This window comes from Trachypithecus francoisi, unplaced genomic scaffold, assembly GCF_009764315.1.
Source record: "Trachypithecus francoisi isolate TF-2019V2 unplaced genomic scaffold, Tfra_2.0 Lachesis_group2, whole genome shotgun sequence".
Lineage (NCBI taxonomy): Eukaryota > Metazoa > Chordata > Mammalia > Primates > Cercopithecidae > Trachypithecus > Trachypithecus francoisi.
In genome coordinates this window covers 152,159,555-152,174,544 of record NW_022681465.1, presented here as the reverse complement: position 1 = coordinate 152,174,544, position 14,990 = coordinate 152,159,555, and the positions used below count along the sequence as shown (strand labels likewise).

Below are 14,990 nucleotides of genomic sequence, written 5' to 3'. Positions count from 1 at the left end.
GTACAGTGAAGAAGGACTACTCAGCCGGGTGCCGTGGCTAACGCCTGTAATCCCAACACTTTAGGAGGCCGAGGTGGGCGGATCACCTGAGGTCAAGAGTTCAAGACTAGCCTGGCCAACATAGTGAAACCCCGTCTCTACTAAAAATACAAAAATTAGCCGAGCGCGGTGGTGGGCGCCTGTTATCCCAGCTACTCAGGAGGCTAAGGCAGGAGAATGACTTGAGCCTGGGAGGCGGAGGTTGCAGTGAGCCTAGATCGCGCCACTGCACTCCAGCCTGGGTGACAAGAGACTCCGTCTCAAAAGAAAAAGAAAAAAGAAGAAGGATGACTCAATCCTTCACACTTTGAAAAAAGTCCTTTCAGTGCATTTAACCTCCTTATTTAAAAATACCTGGTTATTAGATAACTTTTCTTTTTCTTTTTTTTGAGACGGAGTCTTGCTCTGTCGCCCAGGCTGGAGTGCAGTGGCCGGATCTCAGCTCACTGCAAGCTGCGCCTCCCGGGTTCACGCTATTCTCCTGCCTCAGCCTCCGGAGTAGCTGGGACTACAGGCGCCCGCCACCTCGCCCGGCTAGTTTTTTTGTATTTTTTAGTAGAGACGGGGTTTCACCGTGTTAGCCAGGATGGTCTCGATCTCCTGACCTCGTGATCCGCCCGTCTCGGCCTCCCAAAGTGCTGGGATTACAGGCTTGAGCCACCGCGCCCGGCTGACTTTTCTCTTTTTTTTTTTTTTTTTTTCCTGAAACGGAGTCTCCCTCTGTTGTCCAGGCTGGAGTCCAGTGGCTCGATCTCTGCTCACTGCAAGCTCCGCCTCCCGGGTTCTCGCCATTCTCCTGCCTCAGCCTCCCGAGTAGCTGGGACTACAGGTGCCCACCACCACGCCCAGCTAATTTTTTTGCATTTTTAGTAGAGATGGGGTTTCACCGTGTTAGCCAGGATGGTCTCGATCTCCTGACCTCGTCATCCACCCGCCTCAGCCTCCCAAAGTGCTGGGATTACAGGCGTGAGCCACAGCGCCCAGCCTTAGACAACTTTCTCCTTACTGGGTAATTGGTAACCGAGAAAGCAGTGCACTGGACAGTGGATTTCCATTTTCAAATAAGCTTATACCTGCTACTGTGATTTAATGAAGTGGCATCCTGGTTTCTGACGAAGAGTTTTATAAATTTGATTAGTATAAACCAACGCCCAATTCAATCTTGATTGAATTGACAAAAATCAAGCCCCTAAGCCTGTTACTGAGCCTTATCATCTCTTCCTTTAAAATGTTATATGTATCTAGAGAAATATTATGACAAGCATGCAGAGATATATGAACAGGGAGGTTGCTTAATCGTTGTTGTAATAGTCAAAAAAGAAAGAAGTCTTGGAAGTTATCTAAATGTCCATTAGTAGGAGATGAGGTAAATATATTATGGGAAACTTATACCATGTAAAACTCTAACACTATTAAAAATAATAATATAGATTAGTATTTGATAATATAGAAAATAATTTCCAAGATATATTATTAAATAAATAATGTACATCAGAACAAATAGTATGATTCAACTTAGGTAAAATTAAATATATATTCATGTGTGTATGACATTTGTTTATGATCTACGTTTTGTGGAACAATAGCAGTATCAATATTAGTAGTTGCCTGTTTAGAGTGGGACTGAAAAAGTACTGGGGGAACAGGGGACTTGTACTTTATAAAGTACTTCTGTAACACTTTAAATGTTTACAGTGGCCATGTGATTCCTTTTATAATGAGTATTAACTTGTAGTAACATATAGTAACTGACGTAATTAATACACTATTATTTATATGAATTTACTAGTTGATATGTATACATATATTATACACACACACACATAAAGTGAGTGCAAGAGTAAGCACTAATTGGGCTAGGTGTGATGGCTCATGCCTGTAATCCCAGCGCTTTGGGAGGCTGAGATGGGAGAATTGCTTGAGGCCAGGAGTTCAAGACCAGCCTGGGCAACATAGCAAGACTCCATCTCTGTTTAAAAAAAAAAAGAGCACTAATGTATGTGAAAGAAAATATGCAGAAGACAGACTGTGAGATAAAGAGAGGGAATAAGTTCCAGTGACACTATCCAGCCCCATGCTCAAGGCAAAACTAAGACTAAATTTTTCCACCACATTAGTCAATAAGTTTCCATTGGTACTTAAGCTATTGTAACTTAGATTTTCTGTCACATGCAACAAAAGAATCCTAAATGATTTGGGTCAGTTATTAAAGATTCCATGTGGCAAGGTTAGAAATTAGGGCTTTATCCTATGAGATGCCACTTGTTTAAAAGTTAACAAAAAAGCAAAGTTTTAAAGCAGATATAAGGTATAATAAAAGTTATTTGGTGAATTTCATACTTTTTATTATCAAGGGAGCAAATTACCACCAAGAGTAATTTGTTTGGACAGGATAGCATAACAAGAGTAGAAATAAGATTAAGTCCCAAACTTGCTGGGCTCTGGAACTAGAATACTTGCCCTCCATGTCATTCTATTGTAGCTAGATCTTAGTGCTTCTCAAATGTTCAGTCCTATCTTTTACTTAGCCCACATTTGATAGAGAAAGTATTAGGCTTTGAGCAATTGAATTTATTTTGTATTTTTTATTTTTTTGAGACAGAGTTTCACTCCTGTCACCCAGGCTGGAGTGCAATGGTGCAATCTCAGTTCACTGTAACCTCTGCCTCCTGGGTTCAAGTGATTCTCCTGCCTCAGCCTCCCAAGTAGCTGGGATTACAGGTGCCCACCACCACACCTGGCTAATTTTGTATTTTTAGTAGAGATGCGGTTTCACCATGCTGGCCTCAGGCTAGTCTCAGACTCCTGACCTCAGATATTCCACCCACCTTGGCTTCCCAAATTGTTGTGATTACAGGCGTGAGCCACTGTGCCCCGCCTGGGAGCAATTGAACATCTTAGAGTATGGTTTATCTTCATATTTCAAGATAATATGGGTTTTCAATGAATATGGTAGTGATAATTTTTTTTTTTTTTTTTTTGAGATGGAGTCTCGCTGTGTCGCCCAAGCTGGAGTGCAGTGGCTGGATCTCAGCTCACTGCAAGCTCCGCCTCCCGGGTTCACGCCATTCTCCTGCCTCAGCCTCCCGAGTAGCTGAGACTACAGGCGCCCGCCACCTCGCCCGGCTAGTTTTTGTATTTTTTTTTTTTAGTAGAGACGGGGTTTCACCTTGTTAGCCAGGATGGTCTCGATCTCCTGACCTCGTGATCCGCCCATCTCGGCCTCCCAAAGTGCTGGGATTACAGGCTTGAGCCACCGCGCCCGGCCGGTAGTGATAATTTTTAACAGTCAATTTTAACAGTCAATTAAATGTAACAGTCAATTAAATGTAACAGAAAATATAATGCCATATGAATGGTGCATATATAGCCACTAGGTGTGAAATTCATATTTTCAATGTATAGTAATAATCATGTGATAGCAATAATTACTGATTTGTGAAAAAAGTTTAAAAGGAAAAATTAAGAAAGTTGGATATTACTCATGGTTCTTTAATAGTTTTGTATGATTAAGGATGGGCGTCGTGGCTCACGCCTGTAATCCTAGCACTCTGAGAGGCCGAGGAGGAGGATCACCTGAGGTCAGAGTTCGAGACCAGCCTGGCCAACATGGTGAAACCCCATCTCTACTAAATACAAAATTAGCCAGGCGTAGTGGTGCACGCCTGTATTCACAGCTACTCAGGAGGCTGAGGCAGGAGAATCACTTGAACCTGGGAGGCAGAGGTTGCAGTAAGCCGAGATCATGCCATTGCACTCCAGCCTGGGCAACAAGAGCGAAACTCAATCTCAAAAAAAAAAAAAAAAAAAAAAAAAAAAAAAAAAATGTATGATTGAATAAATCACTTGCCTTTTCTAACTCAATTTCCCTACTTAAAAAATGGAAAAATCGGCCGGGCACGGTGGCTTATGCCTGCAATCCCAGCACTTTGGGAGGCCGAGGTGGGTGGATCACGGCGTCAGCAGATTGAGACCATCCTGGACAACATGGTGAACCCTGTCTCTACTAAAAATACAAAAATTAGCTGGATGTGGTGGCACGCACCTGTAGTCCCAGCTACTCAGGAGGCTGAGGGAGGAGAATCGCTTGAACCTGGGAGGTGGAGGTTGCAGTAAGCCAAGATTGCGCCACTGCACTCCAGCCTGGGTAACAGAGCAAGACTTGGTCTCAAAATAAAAAATAACAATAAAATAAAATAAAGGAAAATAATAATACTGCACTCATACTCCTGATACAAGGAGATTTAAACATAGCTTTGACCGTCTTCATCTATATTTATCAGGCACTTGAAGAACATCAGGGAAAGCTATTCTAGGAATAGAATAATAATAATCAAAGGTAAAATTTATTGACTACCTACTATATTCTGGGTACTATTCTAAATGTTTTATGTGTATTTAATCATGTATGCCTTACAACAACCCTATGAAATAAATCTAATTATCATCCCCATGTTACTGAGGCTCAGAAAATTTGTGATTCTTGCCCAAAAGCCAGAGCTAGCCATGATTTGAACCCAGGCATCTATAATGTCTCTGTACTTAGCTAATCGTATGGTAAATAATCTAGAGTAAAATAATAAACATGAAGAAAAAACTGAGGAGTCAAAAGAGATGTCAAAAGTTTTTAAATGTTTTTCATTTTGCCATAAGGGATTCTCTTGGGCTAAACAACTATTGACTTCTTATTTTAGGCACAATTTTAACAAGTGTGTCAATGGTTTTCAAATCCATGGGAGATGATAAGGACAAATAAAAATGCTGATTTCGAAGAGAAAACTTAAGAAGGAAGGGACAGCAAATTGAAAACACTGACAAAAATAACAAAACACACAGTAAGTATGGGCCTCTTTAAGATAATGCAAACATACTTACCTACTACAATAGCCAATGAGGATATCACTGTGGTACAGCATAAATAACTGCCACTCCCAATAACTACCGTGAAGTCATCGATTAGAAGTAAATGATGTATTTTAAAAGTCAACACTCTGTTTAAGAGAGGGTCAAAGTCCAGATGGTCAGGTCCCTCTCCCAGAGAAAGATTCCAATTAAAATAAACCTGAGGATCCTAGAAAGATCCTAGAAAGGATTCTAACCAAGCAAATGGGAAGTTCAGAACTCCCGAGGGAGATAAACATCTTCTCAGATAATTTTTTACTGTCTTGTTGGACAAGATCAATTAAGAGGACATGAGTTAGAGGAACCCAGCCTCACACATTGCAGAAAAATAAGGACTGAAATAATCCTGGTCCTTTTTTTTTTTAGAGATGGGGTCTTGCTATGTTGCCCAGGCTTGTCTCAAATTCCTGGGCTCAAGCCATCCCCTCAAAATGCTGGGATTGCAGGTATAAGCCACCATACCCAGTCAATACTGGTTCTTTAAGTTAGAGCAAACTTCTCTCTTCTGCTAGGAAGATAACATTGGCTGCCTTGAGAGGAAAAACAAAAGATGCTTCTTTGTTTTAATCCAACGTAGATGTAAGAACAAAATCTGATAAAGGTATCGCAACTAAATAAAAGCTACTGAGAAATCTTACTTAAGAATAATGATGCAAAATAGTAACTAAAATACTAGCAAACAAAATTCAATGACATCTTAAGAGAATTAAACACCAGACCATGTGAGATCATATCAGGAATGCAAGGATAGTTCAACATTAGGAAACTTATTGTGATAATCACATTAACAATCAAAAGAGAAAAAGTATATTACCATCTCTTTTGAGTGATTTATTGATTCATTCATCCCGACAATTATTTATTAAGCACCTACTATGTGCCAGGTGCTATACTAGATGCTTGGGATATGGCAGTGAGTCAAAATTGAAAAAGTCGCTGCCCTCAAAAGCTTACATTTTCATCAAGGGAGCTATACAACAAATGATTACACAAATAATATCTGGTAGTATAAGTGCTATGAAGAAAATAAAGCAGGCTAAAAGAGAATGATGGGAAGGATGCTATTTAATATAGGTGACTAGGGAAGGCCTCTCTGTTAAGATTATACTTGAGCAAGATCTAAAGGAGGTAAGAAGGTTAGCCAAGGGAGTATCTGGGTAAAATCACTCCAAGTAGAGAGAAAAGCAAATGCAAAGACCCAGAAGTGGGAGAGTGCTTAGCATTCTCCTAAGGTCACTGAAATGGCTGGAGTAGAGTAAGCAAATTGGAGACCAGAAGAACACAAGATCAGAGAGGTGGAGGGCAGAGGAAACAAATCATGTATGACCTGTAGGCCATAGTAAGGACATTGGCTTTTAGTCTGATTGAGACCTATTATCACTAGAAGGTTTTGAATAGAAGTATGACACGATCTGGGCTCTATAATAAAAAGACTGTTCTGACTGCTAGGTTGAGAATAGACTCCAGGGGCAAAGGTAGAAGCAAGTGACAAGATAGGAGAATGCTGCAGCAGTACATGTAAGAAATGATGGTGGCTGGCATCAGGATGGAGTAGTGAACGTGGTGAGAGGTGGTTACATTCTAAATATGTAATGAATTCTATTATACTATGAAGCTGCTGATATACATGAAAATATTTAATCTGTATCAATTCAGTTTCTCCAGAGAAAGATCCTCTTATCTCCTCTCTAGAGATAGCAACAGTCTGGCTGCTAGCTTTCTGAAGCTGGGTCAGGAAAAATGCCTAACATTCTGCTTAGAGTTCAGACATTTATGTTTTTATATCATATCCTTGTTTTCATACCCATTCCTTAGAGCCTGATATACCCAAGTCCAGATCCTTTCTACTTCAATTTCTCCAGAGAAGACACCTTCTGTCTCCTGTATGAGGAAAGAGAGGAAAGTGTCTATTTGGGGTGGGAGTAGGAGTAAGGATCTGGGTTCTATCTGATCCTTATATAGACCTTTAAATAATCCAGCCCCTTCCCTCCTTGCACATATACGTCATCTGCTGTGGCTTTCTGAGGATCCTAGAAAGATCCTAGAAAGGATTCTAACCAAGCAAATGGGAAGTTCAGAACTCCCAAGGGAGATAAACATCTTCTCAGATAATTTTTTACTGTCTTGTTGGACAAGATCAATTAAGAGGACATGAGCTAAGAGGAACCCAGCCTCACACATTGTAGAAAAATAAGGACTGAAATAATCCCGGTCCTTTTTTTTTTTTTTAGAGATGGGGTCTTGCTATGTTGCCCAGGCTTGTCTCAAATTCCTGGGCTCAAGCCATCCCCTCAAAATGCTGGGATTGCAGGTGCTTCTTGCTGGTGTTCTCTTCCTCTGCAGTACCTAGGTTTGAACTTCTCTGCCTTGCTAAGTCATTTTTCATTCTCCATCCACTTTTAGCCTTCATATATACTATGCCTTGGGGTTAAAGATGTTTCCTAATGTCATTGAACATGGAGTTTGTGTTTTTATTTCTTGTCTTCCTCATACAAATACCTTTAAACATGTTAAAATATGCCTAATTATCACTCAGATTAGAAAACAGCATGCTACAACTTTAATAAGATGCTACTTTCCACCAACAGATTAGCAAACATCATTTACAAGGTTATTGGCAAGCTTCAGTTGCTTGCTGGCTGTTGGCTGGAAAACTCAGTCCTCTGCCACGAAAACCTTTCCATAGGCAAGTTGCCTGAGTATCCCCAAGACTAGGAGGCTGACTTCCCTCAGAACGAGAGAAGAGAGAGCTCAAGACAAAAGTTGTAGTGTTTCTTAAAACAGCTTTTTAAAGATATAATTCATACACAATTCATTTATTTTCAGTGTACAATCCAATGGCTTTAGTATACTTAGTTTTGCATCCACCACCACAATGTTAGAACATTTTCATTACTTCCAAAAGAAACCCCACACCCAGCCATCACCCCAAACTGTACCTCAACCCTAGAGCCCTAGGGAACTACCAATCTACTTTCTGTCTCTCTGTATTTGTCTATTCTGGACATCACATGTAAATGGAATCATACAATATCTGGTCTTTTGTGACTGACTTATTTTATATAGTATGTTTTTAAGGTCTAACCATTTTGTAGCACGTGTATTTCATTTATTTTTATTAGGTGCTCTCTTTTTTTCACTGTCTTCTAGTGAAATTCATTTTTATTTCTACTTATATATTCAGATTTTTTTTTTTTTTTTTGAGATGGAGTTTTGCTCTTGTCACCCAGGCTAGAGTGCAGTGGCACAATCTCGGCTCACTGCAACCTCCGCCTCCCGGGTTCAAGTGATTCTCCTGCCTCAGCCTCCCAGGTAGCTGGGATTACAGGCGCCCGCCACCACGCCTGGCTAATTTTTTATATTTTTAGTAGAGATGGGGTTTCGCCATGTTGGGCAAGCTGGTCTCAAACTCCTGACCTCAGGTGATCCACCCGCCTTGGCCTCCCAAAGTGCTGGGATTACAGGCGTGAGCCACCATGCCCGGCCCAGATATTTCTTTCTCTCACTTTTCTAGATCCAAGAAAGTCCTGGACCTCTTGACTCAGGCTCTAGGTTAATACTTCCTAGCTTCAGAAACAGTTCCCTTTGGAACTAGCTGAGGTTCTAGCTTGCTCTGTGATTCCTGGGTCCTTGCAGTCTTTTATAACCTGATCTTGCAAGTGACATACCACTACTACTGCCATGTTCTGTTGGTGATACAGGTGGGAGACAACTACACGAGGGTGCATAGGAATCGTTGGGGGCCATGATGGAAGCTGCTACTGTAACGAGGATATGGTCATTTTGCTATCCATGTTAGAAGTAAAGGCTTAAGCTCTGGCTTTGACCCGTCTTATAGATCACCACTTACAGAATAACAAAAACAAACAAAAACTCACAAACGCACACTGCATGATATAAAAGAAGAGTCCCCACTTAGAGGGAGCTTTGGCAGGAGTCAGTTTTGCTTCAGCAGCACCTGATGTCTCTTAATGAATATACAAGTGAATATCCACCTTTATAGGAAGGAGGAAATGGGGTTTAACAACCTGCCTTTAAAAGAGAACATTGAAAGAAACCAATGGTTGCTAGCAACTTGACTAATTACAGAGTTAGTTGTATAAATGAAGTTGAAAAATACTCACCTGGCATAAATGTATTCACCTGGTGAATGATTACTTCCAAGAATAGCTATAGTACCATACAGGAGAAAGTAACTACAGCTTACTTATGGTTTGTTCATGCATATTCACTCAGTATTTTTGTCAGTCAACAAATATTAATAGTCCAGAAGGGACTTTTGGACTCAATTAATATTCTCCAGTGCCCCTCTGGGGTATGACACTATACTTAACAATACAATACAATACAATAAAAAAACAGAAACATAATACAAAACAATACAATAAAAAAACAGAAACATAAAACCAACACACAGTCGCTTCCTTCAAAAATCTTTCATTCAAAATCAGGAAAAAATAGACAAATTACAAAATGGTATTTGTTTTTAAGGAAAATAAACACCAGTAGCCATAAAAGTTCATCTTAAAAATAAACATATTGCTATTTGTCTTGAATCTCTTTTTCCATCTCCATGTGTTTTTATTGATGAAATTGTTTATATACAAAATTGCCTTTTCAAGTAAAAAACATATTTTAGGGTACAATGTAGCAGCACCATCTGTTTGGGCTTATTTTTCTTATTAATGTGTGTGGGTCAATTCAGCAGATAACAGTGATGAGTATTTGGGGTTTTGAAATTTCACTGACAGATTAATTTGTGTTGCATCATGTAACCATGTCAAAAGAGGGTAAGTTGAATCTCTTTGGAATATATGGTTAAAATATAGAGGAATGCAGGCCCAGGCACAGTGGTTCATGCCTGTAATTCTAGCACTTTGGGAGGTGAGGTAGGCAGATCACTTGAGGCCAGGAATTCAAGACCAGCCTGGCCAATATGGCGAAAACCCATCTCTACTAAAAATAAAAAATTTAGCTGGGCATGGCGGCACATGCCTGTAATCCCAGCTACTTGGGAGGCTGAAGCACGAGAATTGCATGAACCTGGGAGGGGGAGGTTGCAGTGAGCCGTGATTGTGCCATTGCACTTCAGCCTAGCAGCCCTAGGAAACTACCAATTTACCTTCTGTCTCTGTCTATATATATATCAAAATACGCAAAGATATCTTTACTAAACTTGGTTTAGTGGAAACATTCTAGATCATCAGATTGAAGGAAGCTTCATTTTAAAAAGTTTTGCAGATAGGTATATAAGCTCAAGACCAGATTAATTTGTGATAGTATAGAATAGTAAAGAATCTAATTTTACATATTTCCATTTTGTAGATTATTAATAAATTTTAGAGTGTGTATAATTTGGCATCTTTTTGCAAGATAAACTTAAAAGCAGCATTCAAACAATCCAGTTAGCAGCTTCCAGCCCATCTCAGTTTTTACATCCCAGACAGAAACTATCACACAAATAAATGGTTTTCACTCAAGGGAATTCCCAGAAACAGTAATGTCAAATCAAGCTGTAAGCTCTTAATATATAAGGAAGAGGAAATTTACTTTAAGTAAGGATGACTCTTTCTTCCACTATATAAAAAATAGACAATACCATTTTACCCCCACTAGATTAGCAAAAATTAAGAAGTATAACAATACCAAGCATTAAAGAGTACATAGAATTCTTATATACTGTGAGAGAGAAAAAACTATTTGGCACTAATTATCTTACAAGGTTGAATATTTGCATACTCTACAATGCAGCAACTCTACTCCTAGGTGGAAACACTTGCATATGTTACCATGAGGCCTGTATACTATTTATAGCAGCAGTGTTTAGAATAATAATTTTCAAAAGCCTGGAAACAATCCCTCCCCAAGTATGTATCAACAGAAGAATAAATTGCAGTATATTCACACAATAGAATGTTATATAGTGTTGAAAATGAAAGAACTATCATTGTATAGAATAATGTGGATGAATCTTTGAAATGAATTCCAGGAAACTATACATTGGATAATAGCATTTTTATAAAGCTCAATAGCATGGAAATTAAACAACATGTTGTTTTAGCATTTTTGTGATGAAACTAAATTTTAAAAAGAAAACTGCAAAGGAATAATAAACATAAAATTTAGGATACTAGTTTTCCATGATGGCAGAGGGGAACAAACAGTACAGGAGAAACACAAAGGAGATACACATTACTAGGAAATGTCCTAATTCTTGGAGTGGGTAGAGGTTCATGAGTATTCATTATGTTATTAAGTGTTATATTTAATATATGTGTTGCGTATATCTTTTGTATATATTAAAAAGTAAATTTTGGGCTGGGCGTGGTGGCTCATGCCTGTAATCCCAGCACTTTGGGAGGCCGAGACAGGTGGATCACCTGAGGTCAGGAGTTCCAGACCAGCCTGGCCAACATGGTGAAACCCTGTCTCTACTAAAAATACAAAAAATTAGCTGGGCATGATGGTGTGTGCCTATAGTCCCAGCTACTCAGGAGGCTGAGGCAGGAGAATCACTTGAACCCAGGAGGTGGAGGTTGCAGTGAGTCGAGATCGCACCATTGCACTCCAGCCTGGGTGTTGCAGTGAGACTCAAAACAAAAAACAAAAAAAAAAGCAAAATTTTAAGATATTGGTCAAATTCATCCTCACCTCCTCTAAGTGAAAAATAAGCAAGCTGATTTTTACTCTGCAAGTAAAGAAATTAAGGGTGGCATGGCCCTATCCTCAAATAGGAATGAAATAAAGAGTTTTTTTTTTTAATTATACTTTAAGTTCTAGGGTACATGTGCACAACGTGCAGGCTTGTTACATGTGTAGGAATAAAGGGTTTTTTTTGTTTGTTTGTTTGTTTGTTTTTTTGAGACGGAGTCTCACTCTGTCGTCCAGGCTGGAGTGCAGTGGCCGGATCTCAGCTCACTGCAAGCTCCCCTCCCGGGTTTACGCCATTCTCCTGCCTTAGCCTCCCAAGTAGCTGGGACTACAGACGTCTGTCACCTCGCCCGGCTAGTTTTTTGTATTTTTTAGTAGAGACGGGGTTTCACTGTGTTAGCCAGGATGGTCTGGATCTCCTGACCTCGTGATCCGCCCGTCTCAGCCACCCAAAATAAAGAGTATTTTTAAGGGACTAATCATTCAGCTGGAGCCAAGAGAATGTAAGTGAAATTAAATCCACGTGAACTAAATGGGAATTTTTCCTCCCTAACATGCTAATGGAAAGTGCAGTAAACTGAACCTTTTACCTGCCAGTAAGGAAATAAATTGGGATGATGCAGAATGGAATCTCGGCATCACTAGGTGAAGTTAAGATTTCCAGAGATAAAAGGAGCAGGAGGGCTGGGGCACAGTGGCTCACACCTGTAATCCCAGCACTTTAGGGGGCCGAGGCGGGTGGTCAGGAGTTCAAGACCAGCCTGGCCAACATGGTGAAATCCTGTCTGTACTAAAAATACAAAAAATTGCCAGGCGTGGCAGTGGGCACTTGTAATCTCAGCTACTTGGGAGGCTGAGGCAGGAGAATTGCTTGAACCCGGGAGGCGGAGGTTGCAGTGAGCCGAAATTGAGCCACTGCACTCCAGCCTGGGCAACAAGAGCAAAACTCTGTCTCAAATTAAAAAAATAATAATAAAAAATTTTAAAAAGGAGCAGGAAACTTTCTAGAAAAACTGGAGTCCAAATAGAATACCTAGGAGAAAATGAGGGAAAACACACAAAGGCTAAATGGATTAATTCATTTATTCAACAAATCTGTTTTTTAGCATAGACTCTGCGCCAGGGAGAGGGAAAGGGACTGGAGTCATTAAGATAATTAAGTCATAGTCCCTACACTCAAGGAACTCACACTGTAGTAATCAGGAGGCCCAAAACTGAGAAAAGGGAAGAATACTTGGAGGTTTTCAAGAACAATGCAGTTCACTCTGATGGTAGTTTCTGTAAATCATGCTGCTATAAAGATACATGCATACGTATGTTTATTGCGGCACTATTCACAATAGCAAAGAGTTGGAATCAACCCAAATGTCCATCAGTGACAGACTGGATTAAGAAAATGTGGCACATATACATCATGGAATACTATGCAGCCATAAAAAAGGATGAGTTCATGTCCTTTGTAGGGACATGGATGCAGCTGGAAACCATCATTCTCAGCAAACTATCGCAAGAACAGAAAACCAAACACCGCATGTTCTCACTCATAGGTGGGAACTGAACAATGAGATCACTTGGACTCGAGAAGGGGAACATCACACACCGTGGCCTATCATGGGGAGGGGAGAGGGGGGAGGGATTGCACTGGGAGTTATACCTGATGTAAAGGATGAGTTGATGGGTGCTGACGAGTTGGTGGGTGCAGCACACCAACATGGCACAAGTATACATATGTAACAAACCTGCACGTTATGCACATGTACCCTAGAACTTAAAGTATAATAAAAAAATAAATAAATGAATAAATTAAAAAAGAAATTTAAAAAAAAAGAACAATGCAGTTGGTGAGGAAGAGGACAGTTTTAATCTTAGGCCAGAGGATAGTAATATATGGGAGTCTAGACACCACAGTGTCTTAGTGCTTTATCCTCTGTGAGCCTGCAATATAAGAGGGGGCGGGGAGGGAGCGAGAACGCTTGTGCTTGGCTTGGACCTGGCGAGAAGGACAGAAAAAAGCAATGCTGCAGGCAGTGGGAGTCCACATTTATTGAGTTCTTACTATATGTCAGATACTCTTCTAAATGCATCTTATGAATTAACTAATTTAATCCTCATAATATACCTATGTGCTAGTTACTATTATCATCCTCATTTGATAAGTGAGGAAACTGGGGCCCATAGAGGTTAAGTAATTTAATTTGCCCAAAGTTGCATAGGAATCTGAAAGCAGAGTTTTGAATCCAGGTGATTAGATTACACAGACCCATGTTCTTGGCCACCACACTGAATAGAGGAGGGATATTCTAAATAAAAATTAGGAAAAACAGAAGATTTTCAAAAGTTGTTCATCACACAAATTCATTAATGTGTGCTCTTATACAATCGAGGTATATTGTAACTATTAAATTTGCACACCCAAAACATTGTTACACCTTGTGAATATCACTGGGTGTGTCTCAAAAGTTTAGTACTGGATCCTATAGGAAGGTAAAATGTTGCAGAGGAACTAGTGGAGAACAGCTGTGTCTCTGGGTTAGTCCTATGAGAAAAGCTCGGTTTTTTTTGATTCCTCATGAGATAGAGGCAGAAAGTTACCCAAAATAAGTCTTAGCAAAGCCTCCAATTTGTCATATAATAAACTGATATACTTTATAGCCAATCTTAATACATGTACATATTTATTCAGTTTCTTTTTTTGCCTTCTCAGCAAATTAATAACGGACTTTTTGGCTAATTTGGTTCAGCATTGTGCTAATAAAATAACATTGATGGGTTGGGTTTAATTCCCTTTTAGCTCTGGTGGTCATGTATTGCACCCCTAACCTTAGCAAACATGAGCTGTTGAGTGACCTCAGAGAAACTGTGTTTGGCTCAGAACAAGTCGATCAACGTTATACAAAAGATAATGCTTTACATAAAGTGTGTCAGAACTTTCATCTTTGTATTCAGGGACAACACATTAATTTTCACAGAGAACAACACACGTGATTTGTTTAACGTCTACAATAGATCTCTGAGACAATCAGGAATAGATACTTGGAAAGTTCAATATCCTATACTCATTCAAATTGACCCTACTACTTATATTACACAGGCATATTAGTCTTTGAGAAACCTCATGATCATACTCATTCATCTTGCTTTTAGATAGCCAGAAATAGCTAAATTAAAAATAAAAATGGGCTGGGATCAGTGGCTCACGCCTGTAATCCCACCACTTTGGGAGGCCAAGGCAGGTGGATCACCTGAGGTCGGGAGTTCGAGATCAGCCTGACCAACATGGAGAAACCCCATTTCTACTAAAAATACAAAAATTAGTCAGGCATGGTGGCACATACCTGTAATCCCAGCTACTTGGGAGGCTGAGGCAGGAGAATCACTTGAACCTGGAAGGTAGAGGT

At 39.9% G+C, this 14,990-nt stretch overlaps 1 protein-coding gene across 2 annotated transcripts in view; it reads right to left on the bottom strand.

Moving 5' to 3' along the window:
* Positions 1-14,990, bottom strand: part of NRG2 (neuregulin 2) — a 271,056-nt gene that overhangs the window by 245,930 nt on the left and 10,136 nt on the right. The window lies entirely within an intron of this gene.